This window comes from Bison bison, unplaced genomic scaffold (assembly GCF_000754665.1).
Source record: "Bison bison bison isolate TAMUID 2011002044 unplaced genomic scaffold, Bison_UMD1.0 scf7180017864465, whole genome shotgun sequence".
Taxonomy (NCBI): Eukaryota; Metazoa; Chordata; class Mammalia; order Artiodactyla; family Bovidae; genus Bison; species Bison bison.
This window is the reverse complement of record NW_011495026.1, coordinates 7,253,986-7,270,237: the sequence shown is the minus strand read 5'-3', so window position 1 is coordinate 7,270,237 and position 16,252 is coordinate 7,253,986.

The following is a 16,252-nucleotide window of genomic DNA, read 5'->3' as shown; positions in this document are numbered from 1 at the left end:
ATGCTGGGAAAGATTGAAGGCAGGGAGAGAAGGGAACCACAGAAGAAAACATGGTTGGATGGCATCATGGACCCAATGGACATGAGTTTGAGCAAGCTCTGGGAGTTGTTGATAGACAGGGAAGCCTGGTGTGGTGCAGTCCATGGGGTCACAAAGAGTCAGACAAGACTGAGTGACTGAACTGAAATGGGGGTTATATGTATTAATTTGGTATTCTAGTTGTAATTGATTTTGAACATCATGTTTTTCCATTTTTGTGTCTTTTTAAAAAAGATAATCACAAATTCTTATTTTGGTAAATAATTTTAAAACCAGAAATCTGTCTTTGCTAGAGAAAACTGAAGTTTCAGTGGGAACATTAGCCATAGAACAGCAAATCTTTAGAATCCAAGCTAGCTGGAAGAACATTCAAGATAAATGATTTTGCTTCATCTTAGTACTATATACCTGAGTTTCATGGAAGTACTATTTTTTTTTCCTTCTCTAAAATCAGCCTTGAATTCTTCTAACCATCCTCAGAGAGATATATTTTTTTGGCAGTAGAGATAACACCTAGAAAACAGAACCCTTGTGAGCCATATACTATTACCTCTGGAGAATGGATCTTTCTTATGGAAGAAAACTATTTTCCCAAATTTGGCTTATGTCTACATATTATGATACTATATATTAGTCAGGTTTCTCCAGAGAGAGAAGAAGTAATAGCATATATTCAAAATATTTATGATGAGGAATTGGCTTACATGATAATGGAGGCTGGGAAGTTCCCTTATGTGTCATCTGCAAGCTAGAAACCTGGGAAATTCAGAGATGTAGTTTGCAGTCTGAGACTGAAAGCACACGAACCAGGAGCACTGTGATGTAAGTCTGAGTCCAAGGGCCGGAGAAGACTAATATCTCAGCTCGACAGTCAGGCAAAGAGAGAGAGAGAATTCTCCCTTCTTCAGCCTTTTCATTCTGTCCAGGCTTCCAATGGACTGGATGATGCCCACATAATTTGCGATGGGCCATCTACTGTACTCAGTCAACTGATTGAAATGCTGATCTCTTCCAGAAACACCCTCACAGACACACTCAGAAATAATGTTTTACTAAATATCTCGTCATCATGTGCCCAGGCAAGTTGATATATAAAGATAACTATGATGTATTCATATTTCAAAATGTCAGGTTTCAGTGTTTTCAAATATGAAATATTTCCTGCTCTATCATTTTATGACATTTTTCATTATTTCAAATATTTGGATTATATCTAATTCAATCCTGTTTTCATAGCAATTAATATGTAATGAATTTCTCTCATGTGCATGCTTCTATTATGTACTTTTATTTAAGTTATTATCTTCTTAAAAGCTAAATGTGATTTAAATTTGGTAAATTTGGGAATGCTGGTAAGAAAGAGAAAAGTTATATCTCAAGGTGATTAACAGCACAGTTCCCCTAGAATATAAATGTCTGAATTTGAATCTCAGCTCCAGTCCTTCCTGAGTCCAGCTGAGTGTTACTGGATAAGCCACTGTACTCTCCAGTTTTCAATAACCTCATCTGCACAATAGAGATTAAAATGGCACTTACTTATTAAGATTAATATGAGGAATAAATAAATCTATGTTCAACACTGAACATGCTGAGTGATGTTATCCAAAAATAGACTTCCTTACCAAGTGTAATTTGTATAGACCTTTAATTTTCACCTACTTTAGCCATCCTCTGAATTATGTTAAGTTTTCGTCAGCAGTGTTTTTTTATCAGGAGTGTTTATCAGAATTACCTAGAGATCTTTTTAATTTTTTCCCAAAAGACACATGCCTTAATGAATAACAATCACAAGAGAAGGGGATATAGACATGCCTGTTTTGACAAAGTTACACCAGTTATTTTTTCAGGAACCATTTAGGATGCAAGCTGAGTGAAAGAGTTCAAAATAAATGATATATTTTGTTGATAGACTGTACACCTGAGTATCAAGGAAGTGTTAATTTTCATTCTCTAAAAATGAGTGTTTTGATGCTCCTAACCATCCTTAGAGAGATTTTTTTTTTTTTTTGGCAGAATAGGACTAGAAAATTGAACACTTGTAGGTCATTTAAAGTTAGATTCATTTATAGTTAACTTACAACTGAAACCTTAAAAAATATATTTACCATTTCCAAGTTGATGATAATACAATTAAGTACTTCTGATTTATTTAGGTATCATAACATGCACATTAAAATATATAGAGTTGAACAGGCAATGGTCAGTAGTTCCCTACTATCTAATACAAATAGATATATTAAGATATTTATTTCCTCTTAGGTTTGGAGAGAGAGAGGACAATGTGACTGCCAGAGCAATGAAGGGTTTTTGAAGTGGGTACATCTGAAGTCAAGGATATTCTCCAATTAATATCTCTGGCTCTAAATAACCAATAATTTAAGGTACATTTGCCTTATTCAATGCATCCTTTGAGGGTAGGCTCACTTCCTGTTGGAATCTGCCTTTACTCTGAAGTGTAGTTTGTACTTTAATGCAATTTCACTTGTGGGTTTCAGAAATCCCTTGAAGCTATAGAACGCAAAGGCCAGCAAATTCACATTCAATCTAACAAGTGAAATGAAATCATGCATCTTTTGATTTAGAAGACATATCTCTTTTTATTTTTCATTTATTTTGAAGTATTTTTACCATTCAGGAAAACAGAAAATGTGACTTTTAGTGAGACAGTTTGGCATTTGGGAAGACCTTCCATCCCTAACTTTCCTAGACCCAAATGACTCCTCTGAGCCAAGGGAGAGGGTATAGCTCAGGAAACTACATTCAGTATCCTGTAATAAACCATCATGGAAAAAAGAAAAAAATATAGATTATATATATAATCAAGATGAGAAACCTAGAGCTCAGAATGCTTAAGTTCTCCAATTGGCAGGTCTTACGTGGTGGAACAGAAGTCGGGACTCAGGAAGGAGTGACTATGCAGCACATCATACCCACGATGCCATGTCTTTTTGGAAGGTGCTCCTTTGACCAGTGTTTACCAAGCATGTAACCATTTACTCATTTGCTGAATTAGAAAAAAAAAATTTTTTTTTGAGAAGTCTTTAGTGGAGAATAGTCTAGTTCCTTACAGAAGTATGGCTACATTGTGTCAAATCTGATAAGAATCTGTTAGAAGAGATATCTTTCAAATTCTTTCCAAAGTTTAATATTATTCAGGCAATGCTTTTGCTGCTAAAACGCTCTTCCCATGATTTCCTATTTAAGCTTCTTGCTTGCTATTCTGTTCTCAGTACAGTTGCTAATTTTTCAATTCCAGTGTACTTAATCTACAGTTTGGATGATGGCTTCAGTTGTCATAACTAGCTGATATACTTTCTAGCTCCATATTTCATACAGAAGTAAAACAGTCCTGGATAGAAAAGAAATGCTGTATTATCATTTTCTACTAGTAATTTCTCTTAATTATGCAAATCATAGCAATGGTTGAAAAGAGAAATGGTACTTTTTATAAAAATAAAATTATGATTGTTAAGCTAAATATTTTCAATGTCATATACATAGTCCATAGCCAAAGTTGAAATATAGTCAGTTAGGCCATCTATTGCTAGTTCAACACTTGAGGTCAAATTTAAATGGTCAAGACAAAAGGAAAATTGTTATTTTAAAATTTTATTATGAGAGTTGAAGTCAAAGAGTATCAAGTCTAGACTTTTACCCCTGTTATCTAAGATCATGGCATCTGGTCCCATCACTTCATGGGAAATAGATGGGGAAACAGTGGAAACAGTGTCACACTTTATTTTTTTGGGCTCCAAAATCACTGCAGATGATGATTGCAGCCATGAAATTAAAAGAACTTACTCCCTGGAAGGAAAGTTATGACCAACCTAGATAGCATATTCAAAAGCAGAGACATTACTTTGCCAACAAAGGTCCGTCTAGTCAAGGCTATGGTTTTCCCAGTGGTCATGTATGGATGTGAGAGTTGGACTGTGAAGAAAGCTGAACACCAGAGAATTGATGCTTTTGAACTGTGGTGTTGGAGAAGACTCTTGAGAATCCCTTGGACTACAAGGAGATCCAACCAGTCTATCCTAAAGGAGATCAGTCCTGGGTGTTCATTGGGAGGACTGATGCTGAAGCTGAAACTCCAGTACTTTGGCTACCTCATGCAAAGAGTTGATTCATTGGAAAAGACCCTGATGCTGGGAGGGATTGGGGGCAGGAGGAGAAGGGGATGACAGAGGATAAAATGGCTGGATGGCATCACCGACTCAATGGACATGAGTTTGAGTGAACTCCAGGAGTTGATGATGGACAGGGAGTCCTGGTGTGCTGCGATTCATGGGGTCCCAAAGAGTCAGACACGACTGAGTGACTGAACTGAACTGAACTGATCTCTTATTGACTAAAGATGTTTATCTCTAGGTATCTTCAATATAATGCATTTGCATGCCAACTTAGGTTTCTTTTTTTTTTTTTTAACTGAGCATAGTTTGATACATGAATATTTCAAAAAGACTAAGGTATTATTTTTTCAGGGTTAGATTTAACTTTAATCTTTTTGACCATGTTTTAGATGTGCCTTTTATAAAATGCCTCCCAGATATCCCATTATGTTAAATTTTACTATAAAATTTAAGGTACACATCAGGAATATATCTACACTTGAGCACATTTTATATGGTGTATAGGTTAATGTCTCTTAATTCTCATTTTTAGATTTACATCTGTTTTCCTTGAAAAGTGACCTTTTGGATGTATGTTTGTGGTATGGCATTTTGGGGTTAGAGAAAGGTCACTACTTTAAGAAGAGTTTGCTCTAATGTTTGAGAATATTCAATTCTTCTATAAAGGGAAGAAAATCAAACAAGGTGTAACGTACATATGAGAAACACAAAGTTTTGATAGTATGTAAGATATAAGCTTATGTGCTGTGCTTAGATGCTCAGTTATGTCCAACTCTTTGTGACCCCATGGACTGTAACCCACCAGGCTCTTTTGTCCATGGGGATTCTCCGGGCAAGAAAACTGGAAGTGGGTTGCCATGACCTCCTCCAGGGGGAACTTCCTAACCGAGGGATAGAACCCAGGTCCCTTGCATTGTAGGCAGATTCTTTACTGTCTGAGACACCAGGAAAGCCCAAGAATATTGGAGTGGCTAGCCTATCCCTTCTCCAGGGGATCTTCCCAACCCAGGAATCAAACCGAGGTCTCCTGCATTGCAGGTGGATTATTTAACAGCTGAGCTACCAGGGAAGCTCATGAGTTGTAGGCAAAATGTAGTAAAAAGTGTAGGCAAAAAAGTAGCTTGTGAGTTGTAGGCAAAAATGTAGTAAGTGATAAATATACATAATAAAGCTAGTAGCTTGTAAATTAAGAACAGAATTGATGTGTAAAGTGTAAAACATAAGTCAATAATATGCGAAACATGCCAAAAATAGTGTCAGTAGAGAATATGGCAGAACAAACAATAAAGTGAACCAGAAATGGGAAGAGCAAGTACTGGTCCCATCACTTCTGGGCTGAGAGCTGTCACATCTCTACATTAGCCACCCAGTATGTTGACACTGATGACACCCAATACGTTCTATTCTGACTCCATAAGCACTCCACCAAGAAATGTAAATACAACCCAAGGTGGCTCAGCAGACTATTCACAAGTTCCCATGGTACCTTGTGTACTTGCCCCTGCAGCTTTGCAAGAGTGAGTGTGTATCACTGGCCTGGGGAACTTAATGTCTGTGGACCCTTTGCTCAAACCTCAATTCTGGTGCTTATAACCACACCTACTTTAGGGGAAGTTAACACATCAGAGAAAGAAACAGGACATAGAGCTTTGTGTAATTCCACATCCAGGAAGTATGGACTTTTCATCATTTACATGGTATCATAAGTGTGCTACGCTACCCTATATTTCTCATTTGTTTCTGGTTGTATGAGAAAATTAATTTAAAACACTGCATCTGTAAGCATTTTGATTGTTTGGCCTCTGGGATAGCTTACCTGGTAGTGTTGCTGCTGCTGCTGCTGCTAAGTCGCTTCAGTCGTGTCCGACTCTGTGTGACCCCATAGACGGCAGCCCACCAGGCTCCCCCATCCCTGGGATTCTCCAGGCAAGAACACTGGAGTGGGTTGCCATTTCCTTCTCCAATGCATCAAAGTGAAAAGTGAAAGTGAAGTCGCTCAGTCGTGTCGGACTCTTAGTGACCCCATGGACTGCAGCCTACCAGGCTCCTCCATCCATGGGATTTTCCAGGCAAAAGAGTACTGGAGTGGGGTCCATTGCCTTCTCCCAATTTCCTATGTGGCATTGACCTTGATTACTACGCACTTGGAAAACATACATGTTCTGGGCAGAAGGGTCTAGAGTGAGTTGGGAATTTAACCAAGTAAATCTTCAAGGAGTATGTATGGTTTGATGGTAATGTAGCTTCTGTGTAAATCCTCCTCAAACATAAATGGAACCAATATTTCTTGTTAGATCAATCAGTATGTTACCTCCAAGGAAGATTCAGGGGAAAATAAACTTAAAATCTAATGCTGAATAAATTATAGTTGTGCCTGAATGGGAGAGGAGTTTGGGAAGAATGGATACTTGTATATCTATGGTTGAGTCCCTTCGCTATCCACCTGAAACTATCACAACATTGTTAATCGGCTATACTCCAATAAAAAATAAAAAGTTCTTAAAAAATGTAGTTGTGTAGCTTGCCCCTTAACTATCATTTTGTTCACCTCATTATTATTTAAAATAGATCAAATGTGTGTACAATATGGCCTCCCAGATGGAGCTAGTGGTAAAGAACCTGCCTGGCAATGCAGGAGATGAAAGACTCAGGTTCCACCCTTGGGTCAGGAAGATACTTGGAGGAGGGAAGGGCAACCCACTCCAGTATTCTTGCCTTGAGAATTCCATGGACAGAGGAGCCTGACAGGCTACAGTCCATACGGTCTCAAAAAGTTGGACATGACTGAAGTGACTTAGCATGAATATACAATATATTATTACCAAAAATATTTCATAGTTATTACTGAGGGTTACTCTTTGAAAGATAATTTGAGTTGCCATTTTAAGTGAGTCTATTTCTATAACTTAACTGTCAAATAATGATAAAAACAATGCAATATTTCCCACAGGTCCTTTTCTTTTCTCTCAAGAGGCAAAGGAGTTAACTTCTATCTTATTTGTGACTCCAAACTAAAGAAGCACACATTTTAACAGTTTCTGTAAAAAGTTTGCTCATAGTCATAAGTCACATTAGTCCTTTGCATGACTTGGTGGCAAGCTTGGTTTTCTTTCCGAAACAAGATTTTTGCTTTTAATGTGTTCTTGGTCCTGAGAGACATACAAAATAGAACAGGGAAACTATTTTGAATTCAAAATATTCAGTCTGAAATCAATGCCATTGTTTTTTAATCAGGTAGAAAGAAAGCAGAGATCATAAAGTGGTAGTCTTGGTCCATTATAATGCTGTTTTTACTTTTATTTTAAATGTCTAGGGGCTCCAGGGGGATTCTGTACTTTATCATAGTTTCTAAGATCCCCTACCACCTTATTACTTTGCACAATTTCTACTTGACTAGAGAAGACATCTCAGGCTGTCAGGACACGATTTGGGCATGTTTAATGCTCAGGGAGTACATTTGAGGAAAACAATGGTGACAAATTACCCATGGAACAAATTTCACCAAAAAGATGAAATTTCAAATGGCTTCAGCAAATTATAGTGGAGTTGTACCCTTATTTTCCTTATCTCTGTTGCTCTGAATTATCTTTATTGTTAAATCTACTTGTATAATGCAATGATTTACTATTATAAAATGCATCTTATTGATTTATTTACTCATCATCTATTATTTTCTACTTTGAAGAAATGTTTAAAATAATAAAAAATTTCATATTGAATATAACTTGCTCAAAAATAAATGGAACATTGTTATTTTTTATAGAAACCTTTTGTCATCTCCAAAAGAAAGATCCAAGGGGAGGAAAAAAATCTTTCGAATTCCATGGCTAAACTTTGGCGTCTGGGGACACATTTTTCCTACTGGGGACACTTTTTCTTATTCTTCCCACTAAATACAGTGAGAAGCCCTGGAAACTTATATATATATATACATATAAATTATATGAATATAATTAAATAATTCAAACATAAACAGTTCAAAAATGTAAATTACATATAACTATATGTTGTATACAATCTTATGTTGTTATATACATATAAATATCTAACATAAAGGTGTATATTTATACATAGTATATACATTTATGTTTATATATATGCAAAATAAACATAAGAAGAATGAAAAGTAGAGTCATGAATGCAGACTGGACTGGCTAGGCATCCTGGGACTCAAGGAATAACACTGAGCTGAGTTCCCTGGGTTTTCTTTCTTCTTTACGTATTCCAGTCCATCCTAAAGCAGATCAGTCCTGGGTGTTCATTGGAAGGACTAATGTTGAAGCTGAAACTCCAATATGTTGGCTAACTGATGCGAAGAGCTAACTCATTTGAAAAGACCCTGATGCTGGGGAAGACTGAGGGCAGGAGGAGAAGGGGACGACAGAGGATGAGATGGCTGGATGGCATCACCGACTCAGTGGACACGGGTTTGGGTAGACTCCAGCAGTTGGTGATGGACAGGGAGGCCTGGCGTGCTGTGGTTCATGGGATCGCAAAGAGTCAGACACGACTGAGCGACTGAACTGAACTGAACTTACATATTACAAAAGCCAGTAACCTTCCCAATAGTATCTGTTTTCTTTAGCTAAAGGACCAGGAAAGAAAGAGCTTAACAAGAGAGAAACTTCTAGATGATAACCCTAGAGGAGGATGAAAGTAGACCTGTAACCTGGTAAGACACAGTGTCTAGGAGCGCACAAAGGGTCCAGGTTTCAATAGAAAATCATTAATCGTACCAGGAACCTGCAAAATCTCAACTAAAATGAAAAAACCAATGGATGCCATTATCAAAATGACAAAAATGTTAGAATTATCTGGCAGTTTTTTTTAAAAACAGACATTTCATCTGAGTATAAATAAATTTAAAATAGGCACATTAAGGCATATTTAACATAATTCATCATTAGAGAAATGGAAACTAAAATCACGATAGGCTATGACTACACACATAACCATAATTTGCAGAATGAAGAAAAAAAAAACATGACAGTGGAAAATGCTTATGAGGAAAGAAAAACTGAATCACTCATATCTTGATGATGGGAAAGTGCTGTGGTGCAGCCATATTGAAAAGATGGCATTTTCTTAAAAACAACAACAACAACAACCCTAAACATATCACCCAGTAATTGCCCTTTCTGGGCTTTTATTCCAGAGAAAGAAAAACTTATGTCCACACAAAATCCTGTACAGAAATGTTCATAGTGATTTTATTCATAATAGCTAGAAACTAGAAAAAGCCCAGATATTCCATTTTGTATAATTAATTGAGCACAGCATAGAACATACATATCATGGAATATCATTCAGGAATAATAATAATAATAAAACTATTGATATATGCAACAACCTAGATAAATCTCCTGAGTATTGTGCTGAGTGAAAAAAATCCAACTCCGAAGTTATTTACTGTATAATTCCACTTACTTACTAGTCTCAAAATAAAAAATTTGAATGGAAAACAAATTAAGTGGTCGCCAGGATTAAGGACTGGAGGGAACATGAGGAGAGCTCAAAAGGGTCTTCAGTGTGGTTCTAAAAGAGTAAAACAGAAATGTTTTGTATCTTGACTGTATTTCTGTGTCAATATCCTGGTTGTGAAATTGTACTATAGTTTTGTAAAATGTCACCAGCGGGGACAAGGGTAAAAGGGACACTTCTCTGCTTTATTTTTCTGTAACTGCATGCAAATCTACAATCCTCTCAAAATAAAAATTTATTTAAAATAAGTCAATTGAATATAATATCTCTGCAGATGATCTGGTTATGTAACTTGTACCTTTTGCTTCCCTTTAGTCCTCCTTTATTATTTTTAAAATAGACAAATTGATAAGTAACCTTCAAGTATCACTCATACTCATAATTACCAACTAATTTTTGTGAGTTAATCTATTTTTCCCAATCTAAGTTTCTATCAGGGCAGTGGATATAAAGGGATAGCCACAATGATGATATTTCTCTGGCAACATAGCATCTTTGAAAAGAGGAGAGTTTAGCCCAGGAGAAATATGAGTACCGTCTAAGAAAATCCTGGGACAGAAGCACCTTGAAATTCTGCTCTACCTCCTGTCAGAAAAGATTCTGGTGAATCCTGGAGTGTGGCAAATTCTAATACAATTACTGAATATAATCAAGGTAGTGGGATATAGACTGGGAATTAATTGTTTGGAATGCAATGCTACTTCGCTGGACAAGCAAGACTTATCTTTGGAAACCCATTAGAAATAATCAAGATTGGAAGAAATTGCTTGAGAAATAGGCTAGAGGGACACAGTCCAGCCCGACAGCTAAGGGACCTGGAACCCAAGAGGTCTGAAGAAGAAGGACTAGACCCAAAGATGTGCCCGGCCTAATGAAGGTACAGGTGAACAGGCTTTGCATGCCATGGCAGTTTAGCCTTCTGGCACGAGATAACAGAGTTATTTCCAAATCCAGTTTACCTTGCGGGGAAGTGCTGAACATCACACTAGAATGGAGTCATAGTGGGCTAGTGTGGAGCCAATTGGCGGGCTTCCGGGTCATTCTTTTAAAATCAAGGAATGCATTTAGAGTGGAGCAGGAACTGTCTCAGCAAAATGAGGTGACTGTATGGAATGGACTTCGGGGCCCTCCCGCTTTAGCATTAAATCAATGAATCTGTGCATGAATAAAATCTAAACTGTGTTTTTTTTCTGATTGTGAACTTTGTGGATATAAATGGTTATAATCTGCTTTGGTTCATTTTGAAAGTTAATGAGAGGTCAAAATAAAATAATTCAAAATAGCATAAATATTATAAAATAAACAAGAATAGTATTTTTGAATAGTAATGTGCTTTTAGTCAACTATCTATTTAGTCGCTCAGCCCTGTCTGCCTCTCTGCAAACCAATGGACTGTAGCCTCACCAGGCTTCTCTGTCCATAGACTTCTCCAGGCAAGGATATTGGAGTGGGTTGCCATTTCTTTTTAGTCAACTACTTCTCACAATATTTGGAAGGTGTAATGATAAAATAAATTTGTGCCAGAAAAGGCCCGCATTGGTCTCTAATATTTCTGGAGATAACAAAATGAAAGGAGAAAATTATCCATAAATTATGATCGTTCTGTGTCCAGAACATTTGGTGGATAAAATGAGACCAAAAAATCCAAATAATAAATGACAAAGGAGTAGAAGTAACTTTTATTTTTAAATACCGTATTTACTCTAACACCAGGAACTGCGACACACTACCCTATATAATCCATTGTATGCATTAACTTCTTGCTCTTTTTACTTCACTGATTTTGTATTCAGATTATTAACTCCCTGATGCTTCACTTTTAAGCACAATGTGTTATCATGCAGAATTAATTTGAAAAGTACTTTCTGAATCTCATCAGTGTTTATTCATGCAGAAAAACTGAAAAAAAAAAACCATTATTGAATAACTTTTAAACTAGGGGGAAAAGTAAAATCAGATATTAGATGAATGCGTGCATACATCTATTCAAATGTAAAGCATCCTTAAACATCCTCAAACTAGCAGTTGCCTTTTTGATTTTTTAGTTTTGCTTAATCTTAGTAGAGTTTCCCTAAAGCCTATACAGTGATGCTGTTATAACTAAAGATTATCTTTTATCATTTAATAGAAATACCCATGACGTATAATTTCATTTCATTTTGGTTGATGAGTTGGAAGATATTACATACTTTCAATGTAGTGGTCAGTTAACCTTTGTGTTAAAGGGAGACTTGGTCAAGAATTTTAAATTCGATATTTTCTTGTCTATTTAAAGGTAATACTTAATAATTAAACACTGATATATTTTCTTTAAAAAGAGCATATTGATAATACCAATTCAAAATGGGAGAAGCCAGTGGAGCTGATGGGCATTGAGTTCTGTGTCATGTTCTGGTCACTAAGCAAAATGCTTCTCATTATTAACCATTTAATCTTCATGACAATCTAGGAAGCAAATGGGGTTATTCAACCCATTTTACAGAGAAGGAAAGTCTTGAAGAGCAAAAGTGTCTGTGTGATGTATCAGAGCTAGAAAATGTTAGTGTTCTGCTGTTCTGGCTACAGGACATGTAGTTCTGAACCATTCACTCTCCTGTTCCTCTTAAAATAATGCATTAAAAGAATAGAAAAAAGTCACATGAAAAATTGTCATTTAACTATATTCTCAATAGACACTTGGAAAAAGCTCCTGCAGGAACTATGCTGAAATATAATATTTTATCACCATATTCATGGTCAATTTATATGCTTACAGTTTGTGAGTGAGATATAAGAAAATGCTGATTGGCTTATAAATAATATTTTCATTTTCTCTTGTGTAGAAAAATAGGCTGGAGGATAAATTACATATCCTGAATGGTTGCCTGTCTTTTCTGGGATAAAAGAAAGATGACTTTGAATATGAGCTTAAGAAATTACATGGGCCAGTTGGTCAAGCTGCCAATAGGACAGTTATAACATCATCACCTGCAAACAAATTATGATATTCTCGTTTCTAGTCAGCAGAACTTTTCTGTGGTGAAGATTGCTTTTGTTTCTCAGGAGAACATTCAGTGACAGAGAAGGAGATTCAATAAGTCAGAGCAACTGCCTCAGATATCCCAGGTTAAGACCTCTTACAAAGGTCAAGAACTAATCACAACAGCTGCTTAGTTACCCAGCAGAATAATAAATAGTTCCCAAGCCAATCTCTCTGTAGGTAAACACAGAGGTCTCTCATTCTTCATTGCAACATTTTAACATGAATTGTAAAGAGTGCTCTTGTTTACCAGGCAGATGTTAAAGCATTAATGGTGTACTATTTACAACTCCTCAGTGGATGTCAAAGTTTGTGTTTGCTTGCCTTGAACATTCATTATCAACACAGCTGCCGGATGGTCTGGGAGATGTTTGAACCATTGCTGAGAACTGCTGCTAGGAATCACGTTCTCAGCACAGGAATAGCAGCCATATGCATCTCATGGTAATGCACATATATGGAGCTCCTTATCTTTCAATCTGTTTTCCCATATCAAAAGGAATACATCCTATTCATTTTGAGAGTCATATGAGAGTCTCCTTCCATCAAAGATGAAATGTGGTGATCAATATGTATTGTCTTTACCGCTTACAGCAATAACTGTTCAATATTTAATTGGTCTCAAGCTGTGTGGCATTGACTGCTCTGACCAAGATACTGGACAAGCAACAAGCTTTCAATTTGTTCTACCAAGAAAGAGACAATAGTGCAAATGGTATGTGGGGTGGAGAAAAAAATCAGCAACCACCAGCTATAATAAATAAATGAACTTGGATTGTAACAAGGAGGCATTTCCTATTTAATTTTCAAAGTGAATGTAATAGAATTTGCTTTGACTCTTCCATGGGAGCACACTTCACATTATATATTAAGAAATGACTCTTGACATCTAACAAAAGCTAATATTGTACAACTTTCTAACACAGGGTGAATTATATGAATTATTTTTTATTTTGAATTGACTCATTCAATTGTGGTAAGATAAAAGACATGATTTTATAAAATTTTTGAATTTCTTTTTATTGTGGTTGCTAGTATATAAGTTTTGTAACAATTCAAGGGACCAAAATGCTCTCATCAGTTTTGTTTTAGATTATAATCATAAAGTTATATGGTAACTAACTTTAACTTTATTTAAAAATCTATTTTGCCTATGATTTCTGTAAAAGCAGTGACAACAAAACATTTATTCTTTAGGTTGATATTGTATTACAGAGGAACTAAGTGAGCACTAAAGTTGAGTAGACATAATAAACTTAGAGATTCTTAAGCCGCTTCCCATTTACAATAGAGTAGAAGTGAAGAGTAAACATATGAGGACTTTTTCTCTTATTTCTATTATGTTGGCCAAAAAGTTTGTTTGGTTTTTCCATAAACCATTATCAATATTTTGATTCTATGTATCAAGTGAATTAATAGATTTGCAATACAGTGGAAGGGGAAAAAAGAGACAAAAGTTCTCCAGCTATCTTGGTCCAAGGGGAGGAGCTAAAGCAGATACTAACTGGACTTCCTGTTTTCCAGGAGCTAGAGTCTGGATTCTTGGTTCACATCCTTATATACATGTGTGTGAGCTAGAGTTTGATCTGGAGTTTGCAAGAACTGTACTGTTCAGAATATCATATTGGTTACCAGTGTTCTTGGCTACTAACAAAATCCTTACATTGTGACAATATCCTTGTTTTTTTCAATCACTGAAAATTAGTTCATGCTTCAATAAATCCCAAGTATGTTTTCAGTGTCCAAGGGCTGGGTTTCTATTTAGGTGGAGCAAACAGCTGCCAGGCGGAATGAGTTCAGAGGCTCTAACTCCTCCGCCTTCCTTGCCTGATTCCAAAATCTGCTTTCCACACCTGTTCACCAACTTAGGACATTCCTTTAAGAGGACAAAAGCTTTCGATTTATAATTAGAAATATGACTTAGGAATGCCCTCTGCTAGAGAGTTCCAGGCACAGCCACCCAGGTTACTTTATGGGGTGTCAAATTTCTCTTGGCTTTGGCTGCTGCCCAGAACCCTCGGGAAAATCTTTCCACTGTGTTGCTCTCCAGCCCACCACCATCTTCTTGATGTGTAAGCTCATAGCAGTGATGATATGTCCGTTGGAAGCTTCATTAAAACAGACAAAATTCAAAAGCTGTTACACATCTTTCAAGAGATAAGTTCCACGACATAGAGCCCCATGGGATTTTTGCTCGGTGTAAGAAATGTGTAGCTTTATTAGGAAAACCCTCCACGGATCACTAGTACAAAGTCCGAGGTACTCCCTCTGCCATAGCCTGCTGCCCACATGACCTTCCCCCTTTACCTTCTACTGCAGTAGGGTTCAAAGGGTGTGATTGAGGCCCATTTTCAAATGCAAAGATTTAGGTATTTTATTTGAAGAAAGTGAAAGTTCCACACCAGTTTTTACAGTGCTTCAGAAAATTGAAGTGGAAAAGTCTTATTTTCCAGAATTTTTGGAGTACTGCAGTCACTTATAGCCCTGGGTCACAGTTTGGGTAGAACTGTACACTTTCCTGACCAAACTCTTCCTGTGTGTCAGGCGACTAGACTCTTGAACATTTCAGTAAGCACATGAATTTTCATCAGCTCTGGTTCAACTGGTACCCCTGTTCACACAGCACTTATGCCCCCTCATGACTGCATCACTTGGTCAATGTGGTTAAATAATATTAGAAAACATTACTTTTACCTTTGATCTAAATTTGTTAGCACATGCGGGAAAGGTTTATATTATACCAGTGTGGCTAATACAGTGTGGTGCGTATTTCATGAGAAATCCTGATGTGTCTTTACCAGATTTATGTGTGGATTACGGTATTCCAATAGCTTTAGCAATACAGTTTATACCAGGAATGTCTAACTTGAGGCAATTTTACTTTCAACCTAACCACTGTGAAGGGGTTGAATCATTGTTGCTCCACCCTTTCAAGCTAAGAGCCCTTCTGCTTTCAACTATAGAAGTAAAATAGCACCTGCTCTATTTGCACAGGTTAACTGAGACCTTCCCCCAAACTGATGGAGTTTTCCATTGTCCCCAAAGTAAGGGGAAAAAAATCTTCTCTTTCTTCAACAGAATTTTTATCAGTTTTCTTTGAGCTAACAAGGATCCCCTAAAACTGGCTTGAACAACTGGAAGTTCACGGTTCACATATTGCTGAAGCCTGGCTTGGAGAATTTTGAGCATTACTTTACTAGCATGTGAGATGAGTGCAATTGTGCGGTAGTTTGAACATTCTTTGGCATTGCCTTTCTTTGGGATTGGAATGAAAACTGACCTTTTCCAGTCCTGTGGCCACTGCTGAGTTTTCCAAATTTGCTGGCATATGGAGTGCAGCACTTTCACAGCATCATCTTTCAGGATTTGGAATAGCTCAACTGGAATTCCATCACCTCCACTAGCTTTGTTCGTAGTGATGCTTTCCAAGGCCCACTAGACTTCACATTCCAGGATGTCTGGCTCTAGGTCAGTGATCACACCATCGTGATTATCTGGGTCGTGAAGATTTTTTTGTACAGTTCTTCTGTGTATTCTCGCCATCTCTTCTTAATATCTTCTGCTTCTGTTAGGTCCATACCAT